The 22312-nt window shown below is 35.3% G+C and overlaps 1 pseudogene; it reads right to left on the reverse strand.

Moving 5' to 3' along the window:
• The window catches only part of LOC107565983 (importin-11-like), a 185769-nt pseudogene that overhangs the window by 55914 nt on the left and 107543 nt on the right, over positions 1-22312 (reverse strand).

Genomic DNA, 22312 nt, shown 5'->3' on the forward strand with positions numbered 1-22312 from the left:
TCGTGGTCAGCTAAGTCATGAAGTTACCAAAAAGGTGATTAAAGCTGCCTTAAAACGGTGCATGCATGTAACATATTATATACGAGTTACTTTAAGAACATGTCTCTGAAATGGTTTCAAAACTGCCCTGGAGCAGCCCAGCACTGCTCCCTTATTTAACACACCCGATTCAACTCGTCAGCTCATTATAGAGACTATAAGACCTGAAGTGGGTCAGAAAAGGTAAAGAGAGTTGAGAGAATATACCGATGCCATATCCGCGTCACGTTCGCTGCTCTTAAAGAAATAGCAGCCAAACAACCTAACAACCAGCTGCTGACATGTCTGTTAATCAAAGAAAAAGAAAAATGAGGAAATCAATAACTTTTAAACTGTAAGGATTCATCTATATTTAATTTAGAATTTAGTGTCTGATTACTTCAATTTAAATTTCTGTATATTTTTGCTGAAGGGCACAGGTAAATATGACATTTATTATAATGGGTGTATGTGAAGATTGTTTCAAGTTCACTTAAGAAGAAGTTATTTTTTTAAATCTAATAAATGTTAAAATTGATAGCTCTCAATTATACTGTAATGTTGAATGGTTATAGTCAGTGATTAAACATTAGGGGGAAAACTATTTTATAGAGACATCAGCATTATTGGTATCAGTGATACTGGCCTTCAGTCATAAAAAAGATGCCATTAAACAAATATTAAAAATATACTGTCTTTATGTTGTTTTTGTACATTAATTTGAAGATTGAATGTAAAATTATTGCAATATAAAAGTATATTTAAAAAACGTTAATCATAGGTGGGATTAAACACAATTAATTTCAGAAAAAATCTGATTAATTTGCAAATTTTTTAAGTTATTTTTTTTAATCATGAGAAATATTCCAGATGTTTCATCATTCTTTTTCTATTATCCAATTAGAAGTTTCTCAATAAAACATTTTGGGAATACTCTTTTCATTCATGATTAATTGATTGTTCCTTAGACCTCAAATTCACTTTTAACCCTGTTAATATATTGTGATGTCCTTTTAATTAACAACAACCAGTTTCTTAAACAGATAACGTCAACCTCCAAAAAAACAACTTTTTTTTAATGGGAAAATGACAACATTAGCAATGAATGTGATCAATTCTGAGGATTGGTTTGTCTGATTTTAAGGTTTGTTAAAACATTACTATAATGTAAAAATTTTCAGAGGATGGTGAAAAATATCAGTTGAGCTCACTTTACATTTTATTTCCAACCTGTTACACACCCCGTTCATTTACTTACAGTTGTGTACACAAAATCTATAAAAGTTGCATAGAATTGTATTATTTTTTAAAGTTATAGAGCTTAAAAGGTCCTGCCAACAAGCACAACCCTGCAGAAGTCACTTATTATAAAAAATATTTCAAACCGAAACATCACACATTAGTCTGTTCAGATTTATGCCACATTCATCTTTTGAGAAAGTGAAAATAAGGTTATGTTCACACAGCCATTCCTATCTTTGAATGTCTGCTTAGTTGAAGTCTTTTTTCCCACCAACCTGTAAGAAATCTGTAGCCGAGAGATAAATGTAGGCATTGATGATCTGAAAGCATGTGCGCACGTTCTCCGAGCTCAGTTCTGAAATAGAGAAACAAAATAAGAACGATACCAGGGTGACGCAATATCACAGAGCAATATCTCTTAGAGAAAAATAACAGGTAGGAGAAAACATGAATACCAGCATTGAGGGAGACAGAAGCTGTGTGTGGAAAGACAGGAAAATGGTTACATTTCATATAACAAAACATCAGTCTGCAGCACAGACAACTCCACGCCGCAACTCTGACTCATCCAGAACTCACACTCCTGCAGACGGAAGACAAGACAACAGGAAACAACCGCAGTGGTAGACCTTCATCTATTTAAACCTTTATGCAACAACATCTTAGTTTAAGTAGGACTGATTACGCACACACTACCATTTAAAAAGTTTGGGGTTTGTACGATTTTCAATATTTCTAAAAGAAGTCTCTTATACTCACCAAGACTGGATTTATTTGATCAAAATACAATAAAAACAGTAATATTGTGAAATATTATTACGATTCAAAACAACTACTTTCTATTGTGATATATTTTAAAATGTTATTTATTTTTGTGATGGCAAAGATTAATTTTCAGCATCATTACTCCAGTCTTTAGTATCACATGATCCTTCAGAAATCATTCTAATATTGATTTGCTGCCCAAGAAACATTTATTATTAATTTTAAATGCTGAAAACATTTTATTTTTGAGAAAACATGAGTTTTTTCAGCATTCTTCACATTTTTTGTAAAAATTTAAACATTTTATTGTCACTGCTGATCAATTTAATGTATCCTTAATACAAAAAGATTAAAAATTAATGCTTGTTAAATTTTTTTTTTTAAATACAGAATTAAGATGCATTGGTTGAACCTAAAATTTTACAGTGTTGTATAGCAGTTTTATGGAAATAAAACATTTTGTGATGTATATTCATTGTCTTCATTAAAATAATGCAATATCTTTTAATGAAGTTCATATGGAGACTTTTCTCAGCTATAATCGATATACGTAATTCATTTTAATTAGCCTTTTTTCAAACTTGCCCATTTTCCTTTTGGGGCTCGACTGAAGTGCAGAAACTAAGGTTAGACTACACTAAGCTGTAAGTAAAGAGATAATCATACAGCAATTACAGTAACAATTACATCAATACACATCGGCACAACAATGAACAATGAGTCTATTTCCACAGAGCAACTGCAAGCAAGGAGCAAGCCACTCATCTGCTGCTTATCTTGCTATTTATTGCTACAGTTGCTATGGGATCCATTAATCACTTTGACACAGTACTTTCAATTAGATGTTGTGGCTGATCTTATTGAGCTTAAATTGAACTGTGGCTTTTATCATGTTAAATAAGACTTTAATATTATCTTTTAAAATGATTTTAATGGACTTCCAGGGGTTACTGGGAAAATCAGGACACCGCGGAGGCCGACTGTCCCGGCTTCCCTTTGCAGACGACCTTGCACAAAGCCATGGTGACCTCAGCTGAAAAAAACAGCGCAAAATGTCTCAAAGGCTGAACAGGATTTGGGGTGAATTTCAAGGGCTTTAGGATGGGGTGACCCTTATATTGTTAACAGTAATGAGAGATGGCACAATCACTGCTTCAACTGTGCCTGGAACCGCAGCATGTTTTGTATTTTTCAAAGGTCAAGAGGGTCTCCATTCTGCACAACCTTACGGTGACACACATCGCACTTCTGCCATCCTCAGCTGATGATCTAAAGATAAAATTGCTTTTCTGAGCTGGTTATGTTCAAACTCAACATCACAAGCCCCTTTGACAGCAGGATGGACAGAAAAATGCACAAATCCCTACAGAAAATACAGTGGCCGTTTTAAAGAATCAATACATCCATCCATATTCACATATATTTAAAATAATTAAGATTTTTTTCATGATTTTGAAAAAAATCTAATATGCTCACTAAGGCTGAAATGATTAGTCAACATAATCGACAACATCTAGCCTTAAATCAAGCAGCTTTACAGTATTAAACATGAAAAACAAGAGTCAGTGTCACTTTAAGTTAAAATTACAACTTGATTTTCTGTTATAAAGCAGCTCTCCAATGTGGAGCTAGCTAATGATAAAATCTTTTTATTAGTGGGAAAGAAATTGTATTCCATTAAAGGGATAGTTTGGTTTGCAGTGATCAAAGCTTGATCTAGTTCAGGACTGTTTTGATTATCATAACCCTATAAGGTAATTTAAGAGAGATTATGTTGTGAATAAAATATCCAAAAAGAACACATCTTACCTTTATTTTGTTTCTCATCCCTATGACTTACAAAAGAGATGTTAGGCAGAATGTGCCATTCAGTTACTTGTTCATATAGCTAAACAAATGGTGAATGAGAGAGTTTCTCTGTCTGTCTTCTCATTTTGTGTGCCAAATATATTTATTTGTATATAATAATTGTAATTACATAATATGATTTTCAAAAGCTGAAGTGATGACCTTTATTTATTTGTTAGAATACGTGACCCTGGACCACACAACCAGTCATAAGGGTCAATTTTTTGAAACTGAGATTTATACATCATCTCAAATCTGAATAAATAAGCTTTTACAGCCATTGCTGTATGGTTTGTTAGGAAAGGACAATATTTGGCTGAGATACAACTATTTGAAAATCTGGAATCTGATTCTCAAGATATTGAGAAAATTGCCTTTAAAGTTGTCCAAATGAAGTTCCTAGAAATGCATATTACCAAGCGAAAATTAGGTTTTGATAAATTTATGGCAGGGAATTTACAAAATATCTTCATGTAACATGATCTTTACTTAATATAATAATTTCTGGCATAAAAGTAAAAGTAAAAATAATTTTGACCCATACAATGTATTGTTGGCTATTGATACAAATATACCCGTGCTACTTATAACTGGTTTTGTGGTCCAGGGTCACATATGTATACCTCAATATTTTAACTAATTGCAAAAGCTGAATAATTAATCAAAGTCTACTGATTAATCAGTGAAATAATCGATGATTAGCCAATTAATCGTTCTAATAGTAGTTAGATTAATTGATTATCAAAATAATCATTTGTTGCAGCCCTCATGCTCACCATGTACTTATTTGATCAAAAATACAGAAAAAACTGTAATATTGTGAAATATTGCTACAACAAAAATCAAATAACACTTTTCTATTTTAATATAAATTTTAAAACTTATACTTTTCCTGGCAAAGCTGAATTTTACATATTTCTATACACAAACACACATATGCATACATACTTGTACTGTCAAATGATTAATCGCGATTAATCGCATCCAAAATAAAAGTTTTTGTTTACATTATACATGTATGTGTATTGTGTATATTTATTATGTATATATAAATACAAACACATACAGTATATATTTTGAAAATATATGTTTATACATTTATTTATAATGTTTATATCATTTTCTTATATTTTATATTATATATAAATATATTTAATATATAAACATAATTTTTTTTATATATACATGCATGTGTTTGTATTTATATATACATAATAAATATACACAGTATACACACATATATTATGTAAACAAAAACTTTGATTTTGGATGCAATTAATCGCGATTAATCGTTTGACAGCACTAATATATTTATATTCATATAATTTATATCACATATAAATATATTTAATATATAAACGTAACATATTTTTCTTAAATATATACATACATGTGTGTGTATTTATATATACATAATAAATATACACAGTACACATATATTATGTAAACAAAAACTTTTATTTTGGATGCGATCAATCACGATTAATCGTTTGACAGCACTAATACATACATATAATAACAGCCCCACACTGTTCAGTCAAAGCAGCTGGTTTCTCTGAAATTTGAGTTTTTTCAACAGTGTTGAGTGGTCCATTTCCTGTACAAGAGCACTTTACGCTTCCTCCTCTTACCGCACGATCATGAGAACGCTGTCCGCAGACTGCTTGGAGGTCAAATTATTTGAATAAAATTAAAATAATTTCCATTTCACAATAAATATATGATCCTCTGCTTCCCCTAGCCATGATTCGCAGACGGATAATGATGATGAGGTACGAAACAATTTAATTTCTACCATCTCGTGCAGTCCATGAATATTTATGTCATCAGAAGAACGGCAGCTCTGCTCAGCCTCTAGAGCACCGCAACAAGCGCGTCATGAACACTGTTATTACACAGAGGAATAAAATTAGCTGAAGAACAGAATAAAGATGAAGGGGAAAAAAGAAGTGCAGAACTTCAATCTGCAACAGGGCTCATACTTACAAAACTGCTATTTCATAATTAGTCAGCAGGTATTTTTCAGGCTTTGTGTAAACAAATCTGATTTATGTGCCGGTACAATGAATATAAGTGGAGTGATTGACGTAATTTCAATCAAAGTGATAGACAATAGAACTCCTGGGTGGTCTTTCACCTATGGTCACTTTTGGCCATGTGGACTTAAAATAAAGCAGGTTAGAACACAGGCTCTCATAGTTTATTGATCTACTGACAATGTCCAACAGTTGATGTACATGAATCATAGGTGTCATGTTTTCTCATTTTTCCAATATGATAAAAAACTAATTTCCATCATTTCAAAATATACTGAATTTACTAGCATTCTGTGGTAGAAATGACAGTTGTATAAATTAAAAAAAAGTCACTTACTGTATGTTCATATTCCTCCCTAATTTTTCTTTAGTGTGGTGAAAATTACACAACTGTGGGACAGTTCAAGTTTTTGAAAGGTTGATAAATCATTGCCACACTATAAATACTGAACTGTTTTTTAATTTTTTTATTATAACAGTTCCTATGTAATAACCTATGGCAGAAAAGTGTCTTAAATTGAAAAAGCACCTCCAAATAAATTAAAATAACACCAAACAATCATAATATTTCTTCTCACTGCCAACAATAGGTTTCTGAGAAGACGCCTCTGTGAATTGTTTTTTTTGTGTGTGTTAAACTCTGAAGTGTTAAATCTATTACTGATGCCATAGCAGGAGTATTTACACCACTAATGAAGCTCTGCTGTCCCAAATTTCATTACATTCCTGAAAACCTTATTAAGCCAAGTGTCATCATTTCAGTAGCCCACATAGAGTTAAAAGCCTATAATGGAAAATATACTGATGTCATGTTATTTAGCAGGTCTGGTAGCACTCAATAAAAATCAGCCCAACCAACCTGTGCACAGCATTCAGGGTACATTACACATTACAATTAATGCCAAATATACAGGTGCATCTCAAAAAATTTGAATATCGTGAAAAAGTTTTCTTTCAAAAAGTGAAACTTTCATATATTCTAGATTCATTACATGTCAAGTAAAACATTTCAAAAGTTTTTTTTATTTTAATGTTGATGATTAGAGCTTACAGCTCATGAAAGTCAAAAATCCAGTATCTCAAAATATTAGAATATTTACATTTGAGTTTCATTAAATGACCATCCCTACAGTATAAATTCCGGGCATCACTTGTTCTTTGAAACCACAATAATGGGGAAGACTGCTGACTTGGCAATGGTTCAGAAGACAATCTTTGACACCCTCCACAAAGAGGGTAAGTCACAGAAGGTCATTACTGAAAGCGATGGCTATTCACAGAGTGCTGTATCAAAGCATATTAAATGCAAAGTTGACTGGAAGGAAGAAATTGTGTAGGAAAAAGTGCACAAGCAACAGGGTTGACCGCAAGCTTGAGAATACTGTCAATCAAAGCTGATTCAAACACTTGGGAGAGCTTCACAAGGAGTGGACTAAAGCTGGAGTCAGTGCATCAAGAGTCACCACGCTCAGACATCTTCAGGCAAAGGGCTACCAAGCCACTTCTGAAACAGAAACAGCATCTTACCTGGGCTAACGAGAAAAAGAACTGGACTGTTGCACAGTGGTCCAAAGTCCTCTTTTCAGAGAAAAGTAAATTTTGCATTTCATTTGGAAACCAAGGTCTGGAGTCAGGATGAAGACTGGAGAGGCACAGAATCCAAGCTGCTTGAAGTCCAGTGTGAAGTTTCCAAAGCCAGTGATGATTTGGGGTGCCGTGACGTCTGCTGGTGTTGGTCCATTGTGTTTTATCAACTCCAAAGGTAATGTAGCCATCTACCAGGAGATTTTGGAGCACTTTATGCTTCCATCTGCTGACAAGCGGATTTTTGACTCTCATGAGCTGTAAGCTATAATGTTTTACTTGTTAATAAATGTTTTACTTTACATGTAATGTATGTAGAATATATGAAAGTTTCACTTTTTGAAAGAAGTTTTTCACGATATTCAAATTTTTTGAGACGCACCTGTACATTGTTAACAGTGCTGCTATTCTTCATTCTATTCAAAGCTTATTTTTTATCAAAAAAGTTGACAAAGTCTGACAGTACAGTGTGATGTCAATTAAGGCACGACAATGGCAATTACAATCATTATGTCTGCACTGCCATTACTGGAGTTTATATAAAGACGCCTTGGAAGACCATAAAAGCTAAATCTAAGTATTATAAAATATTTTTTTCAGGGAAGGAACAAAGTTCTAGGATTCTCTGAAATCTATTACTGATACCACAGGGAACTGTAAAATGAATATTTGTGGAGTTTGTATTCAAATCCATGTTTGAGCATAATTAGCTGGGAATTCTTGGACTAATGCAGTCAGTCTGAATTATGAGCTAACCCTGCTCTGACTAAACCCTGCTCCCTCTGAGAATATAATGACCAGTCCATTAAGGCATGATTAAACATGCTGCTATACAGCTACTTTAAATCTTTTTTTCCCCGTCTAGTTTCATGTCAGTTTTATATAGGCTGTATAAGCAACCTGAATGGCAATTAAATAGCCTTAACTACGAACTTCTTTTGAAGTACTTCAAATCTTAAGGCAAATACATTATTGGTGAAAAACCGTTGGTGTAATTGTACAAAAGTACATTTATAGACACTTTTATCAAATGCAAATTACAAATGAGAAAATGAACAGTTAATTATCACACATGAGCCATTATAAAAAATAAAAAAGGGCACAATTGTATAAAAGCAGAAAAAGTAGCAGAATTTCAAGAGAAAACTAAGAAACTGGATAGTGCTTATTACGATGCTATGTGACCATTTAAATATGTAGGGACAGTGAGGGACAGATACAAGGTCTTTCTTGTGCACAGAAGTGGGAAACAAATCTCATAATTTCATCCCTTGTGCCAGATAGCATCCTTTCAATATTCAGCCATTGTTCCTTGCTCCATTAAGACATTAAGAGCTGATCTGAGGCCTTTAGAATTGTTGAGTGCTCAAGAGTGCAGACGGCCAAGGGCCAAGCACAAAGCGCCCAGAGGCATGAAGAAAAAAAAAACTGTCAGCTCAACAGATGTGTGCAGGGGATTGATATTGCATTTAGATGTGAAAATGAAAATAAATAAATAAACACAACTCTATAAATCTCACACGGCTGCCATTCTTTTTCACTGGCATTAAATGAAGACAAGCGATATATAACCTCTCGAAGAACCAACCCAACCTCAGTGGATTTTTGTCATTAAATTATTTCTAAAAAGGTCACATGTCAGCTATAACTTGAGGCAACGAACCAAAGTAAGAGTAAACACGTTACCTTAAAGGGGTCATATGATGCGATTTAAATTTTTCCTTTCTCTTTGGAGTGTTACAAGCTCTCGGTGCATAAAGAAGATCTGTAAAGCTGCAAAGACTAAAGTCAAATCCAAAGAGATATTCTTAATAAAAGTCAACCACGTCAAGTCAAGAGTCAACCACGCCTACCTAAAATGGCTCGTTCTAACACGCCCCCACATGTCTACGTCATGATGTGGAAAGATTTGCATAACGCCGTCCAAATGTTCACGCAAAGAAAGAAGGCGTAACTTTTATTCTTGCTGTAGTATTGTTGTTGCCGCCGCCATGTCGTGAAGGCACTGTGTATTTTCGTTGTGAAAGCGAAACTACTTTGTTTTGTCTTCCAAAAGAGGACACAACTAGAAAACAGTGGTTAAGTGAACACTGTTCCAGAACAGTTCAACCCAAATATTCAGATGTGTGCAGCACATTTTATTTTCCTGATTCCTGATCCTGGGAGAGTAGACTACAATGCCGGCTGTTCTGACTCACAGACCGTAAGTACATTTTTTATATTTAAAGGATTTGCCACTGATGATTCAAACGCGAGTTTTGAGCAGTGTAGAGTAGCGCTTGTTTGTCATTTCTCCGATCACAAATGCAGACATGGTTTTATGTTTAGGCGGCGCGATGCAATGCAACGTGTAAAAGGACAGTATAAGTCATTATAATCTGTAATTATGTCCCCATTGGATGCAACAAATGCCTCGTTTATAATGGGTTTTAATGTTTTTGTCTCATCGCTCCGGCCGGGACAAGGCATCACAATATGGTAAGGGGTGTAACATTTCCGTCACATGCTTGAGGTATTCGGCCAATCACAATGCACTGGATAGCTGGCCAATCAGAGCACACCTCACTTTTCAGACCGATGAGCTTTGTAAAAATCGACGTGTTTCAGAAAGGCGGGGCATAGAGGAGAAACAATAATGTACAGTATGTGGAAAATAATGTGTTTTTTGAACCTTAAACCGCATAAACACATTTCATTACACCAAATACACCAAATAATGTTCTTTTTAGGAACATCATATGACCCCTTTAACAATACGAAATATCACTGAAATCAATGTACACAAGAAAAACTGTAAGATTTGTCTGGTCAACATGAAGCCACATTTCTAAAAGAAACTCAAACAAGCTAATGGGCAGACATTTTGCCATCAATGTTAACAGCAGATCAAAAGCTTTCATAGAGGTGATGATAATGCTACAATAATTCAAATGCAGTAGAGAATTAGATGTACCCTGTGAAGAGCCTCACCAGTATGCAAAAAACTCTCGCTCTTTTCTTTGCCATAATATAAGTGGCTATTCAACTGATAAAGAACACAGTAATCTTTTTATTCACAGAAATTACATTTTTTTATGCAAAAGAAAAAACCTGCTTCGTTCAATACCATTTCTTGAAGCAGTATTAAAGTGATCCGGATTTTCAAATGGTGCCATCACTTTTATGATAATTTTAAACTCTTCTCTCCTTGTATGGTCCATTGTTGTGAATAGACATACAGAACACGCAGGACAAAAGACATGTCACAGATTTCCACTAGAACAGACATTTTAATTCATTCAGTCTTACTGTAAATCAGATCTTGTGACTGGAAACAAAAGAGACTGAAAGAGAAGTTTTGTAAAAGGTGATCTGCTGCGATCAACCTCTAGACAAGACCTTGACCTTTACATTTCAACATTTAATTCAACCATAATCTTTTAATTTAGTATTTTAATTAAATGAGCAATTGTAAAAAGCAGTTTATTGATATAAGGGCCCTTTAGATAAATAGACAGATAGACGGACGGACGGATGGATAAATAGAAGGAAGATGGATGTACAGACAGACAGACCAACAGACGGATGGACAAGTGTACAGACAGACACAATGGCACATGGACAGATAGAACGACATAAAAAAACACACAGATAGAATGACAAACTATAAATAGATAATACAGGCAGATGGACAGACTGAATGATAGACGGACAGATAGAATGGCAGAATGATAAACAATGGCGAATAAGAACGACAGAACGATAGGCAGATAGAATAAAAAACAATAAACAGATGGACAAATAAAACAACAGAACAATTGATTGACACATATATAGAATGACAGACAATAAATAGAAACTACAGACAGACAGACAGAATAATAAATGGACAGATAGAACGACAGAACGACAGACAGGCAGACAGAGACAGACAGAATGATAAATGGACAGACAGAACAACAGAACGATAGACGACAGAATGACAGACGGACAGATAGAACGACAGACAGGATGATAGATGGACAAATATAATGATAGACAGGCAGGTAGGATGACAGAACGATAGATAGACAGACAGAACAATAGAAACATAGAATGATAGATAGATACTGCAGACAGAACGATAGACGGACATGTAGAATGACAGGTTGAAATAATTACAGATATTACAAGCAGAATTTCCAACAGACCGATAGAGAGACACACTGAAAGATGGATATTCATTTTTTTAAATTGTAAAACAGACATACTACTTTGTGTTCACATAGACAGTGGATTATGACTTTGTACATAGCCCCTTGTTGATATTTGAGTAGTGCTTCTAAAAGTTTAGTAATTTAAAAAACAAGAGAATTTTTCATGCCTCTGAGGGCTTGTTATGAGATGTAGACACCGCTCCATTTCTAGCATCTCTCATGGGCACTGATCTTTGCTAAAGGTTTGTGGCTATGACTCTCTGACACAGCCAATAAACACTGCTAACAGCCTGAACATCTAGGCCAATGTTTTCATAAAAAAAAAAAAAAAATGTCAGGAGATTCACCAAAGAGATTCAAAGAGGTAGATGGAGCGTCCTTTGATGAGATAAAATCCAGACAAACAGCATATCTATAGTGTGAAAAGTGTTTCTCAGCATGTCAGAAACAGCAGACGCCTCATTATTTGTCCTTGCAGTAACGAACATCCGAAAGTATGAAAAACACACATACTAGTGCATGCTCAGCAGTTTCAAGTGAGACAGACTAAAACTTTGGCAGTCGAGAAATATTCTTCCACCTCTGCAGAAAATCAGTCAAAGGGTCATTGAAATGTCCATAAGGTGAAGTCAAATTCGGTTTGAGAAAATCTATGGGCTTTTGCTGCTGGGGTCAACCAAACAAATGACAATTCGGTGAAAGTTTCTACTGCAGGGCCTGATAAAACTGGGGGTGGAAAGAAGGGACAATTCCAGCGCTGTCAGTGTCATCAAACGCTGCAATCAGTAACAGTGAAATAACTCACCATAGAAACATATTTCTTGAAAAAGCAATGACTTTCGTGCCACTGTGAACTGCTGTAAGTAAAGCAAACAGGCTTAGGCATCAGCCCGATGGCATTTCAGACATTCACCGGCACTATCGGAATAGCCACACAAACGTGTACGAAATTTCCTTAGGTTATTAAAACGGGGAAGTCGTGGCCTAATGGTTAGCGAGTCGGACTCATAACCCAAAGGTTGTGGGTTCGAGTCTCGTACCGGCAGGAATTGTAGGTGGGGGGGAGTGAATGTACAGCGCTCTCTCCCACCTTCAATACCACGACTGAGGTGCCCTTGAGCAAGACACCGAACCCCCAACTGCTCCCCGGGCGCCGCAGCACTGCCCACTGCTCCATTTATGGTGTGTGTTCACGGTTTGTGTGTGTTCACTGCTGTGTGTGTGCACTTTGGATGGGTAAATGCAGAGCACTAATTCCGAGTATGGGTCACCATACTTGGCTACATGTCACATGTCACGTCACTAAAACTGCCGCAAACGATTTGGCATTTAAAAGGCAAATCTCACGGCCCTAAGTCTACTTATTATGGGATTTCTTTTGTGTACGTGTGAGAATACACATGGTGACTTCATCCTCAGGAGTTGGAGTATTTACACCACTAATGAAGCTCTGCTGTCACAAATAGAGAAGTTCATTACATTTCTGAAAATCTTATTAAACCAAGTGTCAACATTTCCCATTATGGGCTCTAACCCCCATGCGGGCAACGGGAAAAGTCACTGAACTCCTGTAAATTTGCAGGTCTAATAGCACAAAGTAAATGTGTAAAGCACCAACCCAACCCACTGAATAATGCCATTCAGATAATCTCTGTATACTACAGTTAACATCAAATGTGTTCTTAGAGGTGTTGCAATTTTTCATCCATTTTTCATTCATGGTTAATCAAAAACTTTTGTCTACAAAGTGTTGGGTAGAAGCTAAATAAGTAGCAAATCTATAATTTTTTTAGTATCCTGATATAAAATCATTACTTTAGCAAGTTGAGCAGTACTTCTATATGTATATATATATATATATATATATATATATATATAAACACAAACAAAAATCAAGGTTACATTGAAGCACATAAAATGGAAGTAAACAGGGTCAAACTGTGGGTGTTAAAATAGTCACTGTTCAAACAGGAAACAGTAAATGAAACAGGGTTCGCAGAAGGTTCTTTAAAGTGCTCGAATTTAGCTTTTAGAACTTTTATAGGTTTGAAGACCTGTAAAATTGACTGGAAAATTCAGTTTAAAAGTGCAGGAAATTAAAAAAGAAAAGGTGATGTATGTGGTTTACACGCACAATACAAAATAGAGAAAAGAAAAACTATTAGTAGTAGCAAAAAAAAAAAGGTTGAATACCTCTGATACAAGATATATCTGAAAAGTTATTCAGGTTCAACATTTGCTTTGGAGTTCAACTAAAAGCTTTAATAGTAGGTATAAATGCTGTATCGGTTTTATGGTGTTTCATTTATTTAGCCTAATTTGTATGAGAGTTAAATGCCTATATAATATCCTTATACTGTATATTCTTTGAGTACAATGTAAGTCACTTTGGATAAAAGTATCTGCCAAATACATAAATGCAAATGTATATCCTTCTATAAAGGACAAAAAGGATGTGAAAAATAAAAGGTCAATTAGGAAAAATTGTATGTATTAGATAAAGTCTTTGTATTGTATAAAATGCTAAAAAAAAGTCCTTGAAAGTCCTGGGTTTTCATGAAGTGGTTCCTGTATAAACCAAATGATGTAAATAATGTTTGTCAATGTGACTTAAGTGCGGAAAGTCAACTATAAACAAAACCTTTTCTGCATACAATTATATAAAATTGTACAACTTTGTCTCCATGACTATAATGAAAAAACAACTGTAAAGCAGATTATTTAAACAGCTCAAATAATGCCTCACGTATCTTCCCAGTCCGCATCAAAATTTCCTTTAAAAAAGCAAACGAAGAGCAAATGAGTAGAAATTATTTTTGAGGTAATCAACATCAGCCACAAATGCTGTTGACTGAGCTTCATTTGTACTGAAACTGTAAATATATATAGTTTTAAAATTAAACTAGACTTGGTTTACTTTAATGTTGACCTCAACTACTTTAAAATACACGTAGCTTGTTTTCTACACTTTGATAGCAAGTGATCACAGATCAATTTCCACATTTAAAAGCTAAATGTACTGCTAAAGCCATTTCACTGTAACAGGAAGCAAATGGGAGTGCCACAGTAAACCAGCTCAGCATCACGCACATGCTCCAGATTCAGAGAAAGACAGTAGTGTAGTCAGCAGGGGGGTCGTGGCAGGAGCCTCTCATCCCAGACCTCAGCAGGTGAGGAGCTGCGAGCAGTGAGAGATGAGGAAAGTGAGCTGTTTGGTGCACAGCGAGAGATCTGCTCCCCTCTCGAACAGCGCTAAGAACACAGAGTTACAACAGATGATGAGATTTCATCATTCAGGCAGATGGCCCAAATGCTGCGCTGCGTTCGCTAGAGTGCTGGCGACAACCTGAAACTTTTTCTTTCACATTCTGTCTCAAGGAGTTATTTTTACTTTTCTTGTCCCACTTCACATTTTACAGCTATGAATACAAGATTTCAGAGAAGAAAATTCAGTCGCTGAGATGATACTAGGGTTGTCATAATACCGAAACGTAGTCAGTATCAATACCAGTGAAATACAGTGATGCAACAACAAAACTATGCTACTCAAAAAACCATTTGCCATTAAGTTTCATATTATGACATAACAGATAAATGGCTGATATTCTATGCAATCTAAACACATTAAAAATAAAAGATTCAAAACTAAAACCAATTGTTTTAAATGCTACAAGTGAATTTGGGAATCACTGCATTTTGATGTACGCATTTTATATGAATTATTACGTATATGAAAAATGGAAACTCGTTTAGAAATTTGATAGAAATTAGGGTAACATTTTAGTATAGGGACCAATTCTCACTATTGACTAGTTGCTTATTAGCATGCCTATTATTAACATATTGGCTGTTTATTAGTACTTATAAAGCACATATTCTGCATGACCATATTCTTCATCCCAAATCCGACCCAATACCTAAACTTAACAACTACCTTACTAACTATTAATAAGCAGCAAATTAGTAGTTTAATGATGCAACAGCTTCTAAAAGAAGGAAGAATCGGACCTTAAAACAAAGTGTGACTGAAATTACATTTAAATTATTAAACTATTAGTGTTTTTAAAGATTAACATTAATTAAGCATTTTAATGATGGCAATGCTTAACTTATTTTATATACGTATATATAATATAAAATTAAATTAAAACAATGGCATGTAGTCTTCACGTATTTCTCAATTAAATAAATGTTGCTTTAAGCTTTTTGAAAGCAATCATTCAACAGAGTACATTAAAATGAAGAATGAAGAAATAATATTTTTTGTTTATATTGTTTGATTAATAATGACATTATAGCAGCAGGTATATTAGGTTCAAATACACTTGCAAGGTTTTGCAGAGACTTGATTTTGTGGCACAAATTTGCTGTTTTTTCTTTACACTGAGAAAACAAAAATATACAACATACATGATATTTAGTGGTTACTAGTGACTCAATAGTGAGTCAATACTGTAGAAAGATGGTGATATATATATATATATATATATAGGCTAACTAAATACTTTTTTGCCCCACTGTATATATATAAAGTTTGTACCAAAGTACTTTCGACATCTCTAGATGATACAGATTTATTTCCAGTCAGAGCCCATCCTCATTCCAATCCATAGAGAGAAATTAAATTTTTTTCCTAACTAGATTCCCGAAGAATGGATGAAAGAGACGGAATCTTAACAGGCCCTTGTGCTAATATTACCATCAGCACCTGAAAGAGACGAGGAAAGGAGAAATGAGTATGCAAATGGAAAAATCGCTTCAATCAGCCGCCTCTCGTTGCATTTCAATGTGCCGGCAGATGCTTTAATGACGTTTTCTCTTATTCTCTCTCTCGTGCTGACCTCTAGCAACCCTCGACTCCGATGGCTACACATCTTTTTGACCGTCTGAGGTTATGAGAGGTGTTGGCCTTATGCTTGAACGGCTCCTCTCGAGCGTACACTTCTGTGTGACATTTCCCCGAGGCTAGGAGGCGGTGATGCAAGCATATTTAATTACAGTGCCCCAATCAAACCATTAACTATATAATTCTAATACAACCCCAAGGAAGCAAAACCAGCAATTTTTGTGTCGCCTCAGTCACTTTGTAAATCATCGTATTCACGGTTCTATTCCAACCAAAATAACATTTAAGTGAATTCAAAATACGAGAATAAGAGACAACCACTAAAAGGATCTGGCTGAGCAGAATAAAGAGCTAAACAACTACCGACCAGAATAAGAAATTGCCTTGTGTTAATTAAATGAATAAAAGAGTACATCAAATGTATTAACTGCTGATTGACAATCAAACTGACTTCAAATTTAAAAAAAATGTCATTGAAGGATTGAGGTCAACTTAGTTAACATTCAGCCAGCAAGAATTGATAAAATTGAAGAGGATGAATTAAACTCTGCTTTGTAAATTCAGCAGTACAAATCAGTGAAATGCATTTCAAGGCCATATGGCAGTTAACGTTGATCCGTATTAAAAAAAGCAAACTTGAAGGGACAATTATTACAGTTATGTGACATCAGTGTTTCAACCTTAATTTTATTAGGCTATGAGAATACTTTTTGTGCACAAAGAAAACAAAAATAACGACTTTATTCAACAATTTCTTCTTCATAACATTACAGTTGGACTACTGATGGACTATCACATGGACTATTTTAACAATGTCCTTACTACCTTTCTGGGCCTTGAACGTGTCAGTTACATTGCTGTCTATGCAGGGTCAGAAAGCTCTCGGAATTCATCAAAAATATCTTAATTGGAGTTCCGAACGGGTTTGGAACGACATGAGGGTGAGCAATTAATGACAGAATTTTCAATTTTGTGTGAACTATCCCTTTAAGGTGTCCTGAAGCCCAAAAGGCACTCCTTGAAATACAAGTCAGATTCACTGAAATGATATGGCTCAAAAGAAAAGAAGTAGAAGTAGAAGTCTCACTACTTCTCTCATGAACAAACAAAGGAAAGCTATGGCAGATGATACAATTTTAGTCTGCTCTTCTGATAAACCTTCAGAAGACTTGGAATATAGTGTACCACTTTCATGATACTCTAATGGTGCTTTTGCATCCTTTTTGGAGCTCAACCAATCAAGTCCTTATACTTATCCTTATACACCTCCATTAAATTAAAAGGAGTGTCCAGGATATTTTTTGCTTTTTTGTGATTCAGAGAAAAAAATCATATGAGTTTGTAATGACAAAGGGATAAGAAAATACAGACAAATAATGGCAAAATATACCGTTTAAAAATAATTTCAAAGGATTGAGGTCAACAAGAATTTAAATTGAGATGATGAATTCAACTAGAAACGTCTGTGACTTGCATTTCAGGGCATGTCCATTTGACAGTTAAATTGGCATTGGCTTTCATCTTGACATTTAATTAAAAAAGAAAGTGGACACTTAAAGAGGCAACTACCTACCAAGTAGGGCGGACATATTCTGGAAGCTCAGGTGTGATGGCAGGGCTGTTCTCTAAAGTCACCAACCTGCATGAAGAGAAAGATCATGCCATTTAGAAAGCCTTCATTTAATATGCAATACCATGTTGCTAGGTAATCATGACATGGAAAGTAAAAAAAAAATCCTTCAAATGACAGAAATATTACAATGAAAGAACTATGCTTTTAGTGTCCATGGAAATGCTACAGCAGCATCAATTCATAAAAAGGCCTGCTGCAAGCCAAACATCTTCCATCTTTAAACAAAACAGGCGATCTTTCATAAAAGCATTCCAGAAAATGAATGGATGCCGCTAAATTTGTTGAAGTGCTGCTATTTTTGATCCAGGGGCTACAGAGGAGTCTTTGTGCAGGTCGGGTTATTGTACAGAGTGACTCTCTTTGTCTTGATACAAGAGAGATAGAGTGACTCAGAGAAAATGATAAATGGACAGCGGGGAACAACAACAAAACTAGAGAGCGAGTCTGAAGCCTTGAACTTAAGGGAGCAAATGAACCCTCTTCAAAAAGATGAGCGAAGAGAATGAGAAGACTGACAGAATGGAGAGAAAAGAAATTCACTCAGAAGGGAGATAAAGATGGGGAGTGTATGAATTACAGTGCTAGAAAAGAAATCTATGGTAAATACAAAGCAGAATTGAGCTTATCACAGACAATATCGATTAGTATGTAGGACACACAGTTTAAACTCGAAGCTGGAGATAAATTAATTTATGCGTAAGATTCCTCCTGACTCAGCGTCTTCTTGTCGCTTGACAGCACGGCTAAGTGTAATGTGTGGCACTTATATAAAAAAGGGTTGGTTCCGTACCTCTGAGGCACGACTCCAATGATTCATGCTATCATTCGTATCTGGACAGGCAATTTATCACACAAACCTTTTAAGCATTACGTGTGTCACTGGCTGACAGGACAAAGCATCCGACAGGACGGAAACAGCCACTAACTGGAAAACCATTTAGATTGAGGGCAGTTAATACCACTGCAATGCTTTAGCTGTATTCCTAAGGTTAGGAATTATTTGAACAAAGATGACAAAAGACTGAATTGAAATGTGACACCCATATCCTTAAGTACGCCTTTTAAGGGTAAATGAATTGGTTAAATCTCAACCTATTTAAAAGCTATGTAATATTCTACAAATGTACTATTTTTTACACAGTTATATGCAATTCAGAATTGAAAACCTCTTTTCAAAAACAAAAGAAATTTTGTAAAAATAGTAATATTAAGCCAGGCTTTAGAGTCACATGATCCTTAAAGGGGTCATATAATACTACATGCACTTTTACAAGTTGTTTGAACTGAAATATGTGTTGGCAGTGTGTGCACACAACCACCCTAAAATGATAAAAATCCACCCAGTGGTTTTTTGTTAATCTACTAAAATCTTTACCCCTTTCTCAAATTGAGCCGGCCCGATCTGAGTGAACTGTCATCAGTCCGCCATTGTTTCATCGCTGGAGCAGTTGTAGACAAGAATGACTCCTAAGCGATTGAGGTCTTCTGTTGTTGGATGTAATAATGAAAATAGCAGTCTTCATTTACTCCCGACATCTGAGCCGCTGAAGATGCAGTGGATTATGTTTGTTTTTGAAGGGAATGCGCCCCCGATCTACATAAATGCGTCTATGTTCGCGCAAATCATTCGTGATCCAGCTTCACCTACAGAAGAAGTGAGTGTAAGGTTTTTTTAATGAATCTTTGCAAATCGCCTTTCCTAATAATGTGCTAATTAGCAAGTTTCACGATGAATGCGGCTAAAGTAAACAGTCTCTCTGAGAGCGGCTCGGAAGAGAGGGGCGGAGTCAGCAGATCTCATTAACATTTAAAGGAAAATGCTACAAATCTGCATGCTCTGAAAATAGCTGTTTTTGACAGGGTAAAAAGGTGTTTTTTACACTACCATTGAGAAATTTTAACCAAACTATGTTACAGACTTTTCATTAAGACCCTAAAGAATCATATCAACTTGTGGAAAATGGGCATCCTATGACCCCTTTAAGAAATCATTCTAAAATGATGGTTTGCCTAAGAAATATTTCTTATTATTACCAATGTTGATAACACTGGTGCAGTGCTGATTAACATTTTTGTGCAAACAGTGATAGGCCCCATCATGACACAGAAATGGCACTTGTTAAAATTACAAATGGCTTCTTGCATCAGACCAAGGCTGCATCTCCTTCCTAGTTTTACTTGATCTTAATGCTGCGTTTGACACTGTAGCCCACAACATACTCATAGACTGATTACAAAATTATACTCGTATTCAGTGACAGGCATTAAAATTATTTAAATCCTGCATGTTTGACCGTTACCTCTTTGTTTATTTAAATGAGGAATCATCTAAGTTAACGCCAGTAAAGTATGGAGTGCCACAATGATCTGTTCTGGGCCCTCTGCTGTTTTCAGTATACTGTACATGGTGCCTTTTGGTAATATTATTAGAAAACATGGGATTAGTTTATATTGCTGTGCTGGTGATACTCAGCTATATATTTAATCAAGACCAGAATAATTATCTAAGATAACAGTGTTAAAGATGTAAAAGATTAGATGACCAGGAATTTTCTTCTATTAAATTCAGATAAGACAGATATATTACTTACTGGACCGAAAACCTGTACACAGAATCTCTTAGAATACAATTTTCTTTAAACAGTCAAAAAATGTGGGTGTTTTGTTAGACAGCAACTCTGAAAATCATATTTCACATTTTACAAAAACAGCCTTCTTCCACCTTAGAAACATCAGCAAGCTACTGAACGTTACATGTTTCTGATGCAAAAAGCTAGTTCATGCATTCATGACCTCTAGACTGGATTACTGTAATGCACTACTAGATGACTGTCCTGCATCTTTAATAAACAAGCTACAGCTAATCCAAAATGCAGCTGTAAGAGATCCTACCAGGAAACTTAATTGGTAATCGGTATTACACTTTATTTCCCAGAAATGTATTTGAATTAAAATTCATCTTTTTTGTCATTCCAAATCAAATTTTAGTGAGGTGTGGCTAATTTAATTCTAACGAACTCTTTAACTGAAAGGCCAATTCAATACTGAATTCATATTATGGACAATCACAAAGTGTTTTTTTGCATCCCAAAATCAGGACTGGGATTCAGACAGTGTAGGCATATCCAAATTGGTTGCTATAATGATGTTGTAGGCATCAACAGTATGCCACCAGGTAACCTTATTGTACAACTGTGAGCAGCAAGCTAGCTGTATGAAGAGAGCTGACAGAAAGCTGGAAATTTGTCCTCTCCTTATGTTCACCACAGTGGCCAGCTGCAGAGTTGAATCCATGCTGTGAACAAAACAGCATAAGAGCTGGAGGAGGGTACATGCCACATTATTCTGTGCTGCCCTCACCATCGGCATTACTGAGCAGCGTGGAGTGCAGAGGTGAAAAAGCCACATGAGTCACATGTGGTTTTTGGAGCATTTTATGACAGATTTTTTACTTTTTACGCACTAAAGGAATTGTCAACAATTCCTCTGTTCAGAGTACAAAAAAAGACATTTGTGGTGGCCAAAATTGTTAGAACACCTGACAGATCTGACAAATATCTACCTTTTTTGCCTCCAAAACATGATTTCATTTCATAATGTTCATGAAACAGATGAAAATGCAGATGGTTGCTCTGAGCACAGCAAATATCAGATGAAGTGGGTCGTACTGTTTTTATCCACTTTTAACTTTAATATTTGGTATGTCCAGCTTTTGCAGCAATTACAGAAGCACATCTCTCTGGCATAGTGTCAATATATTTCCTGAGAACTTCAACACTAATGTTATCCCATGCCTTCTGCAACTCAAGCCGAAGGCTTTCCTTTGAAGGTACAATAGATCTGTCCAATTTATTTTCCAACTCGCCCCAAATTTGCTCAGTGGGGTTGAGGTCCAGTCCATCATTTTCAATGTTCCAGCAGATTCCTTCCGTCGCAGGTAGTTCCGGCAATAGTTTGTTTTATTGGTATTGTAATGGCCAATTCAACAAAAACAACTGAAACCTCTTAAATATGCCAAGTGTTCTAACAATTTTGGCCACCACAGTATAGTATAATATAATAACAAATTTTAACAGAATTCAATCTTTAACAACGCAGAGGAAGCAATAGGGACCAATAGGGAACAATGACAATTTAATGAAATCAGAAGAGATAAAACTACTCC

Source organism: Sinocyclocheilus grahami, unplaced genomic scaffold (genome assembly GCF_001515645.1).
Source record: "Sinocyclocheilus grahami isolate Dianchi unplaced genomic scaffold, SAMN03320097.WGS_v1.1 scaffold1038.1, whole genome shotgun sequence".
NCBI classification, from domain to species: Eukaryota; Metazoa; Chordata; class Actinopteri; order Cypriniformes; family Cyprinidae; genus Sinocyclocheilus; species Sinocyclocheilus grahami.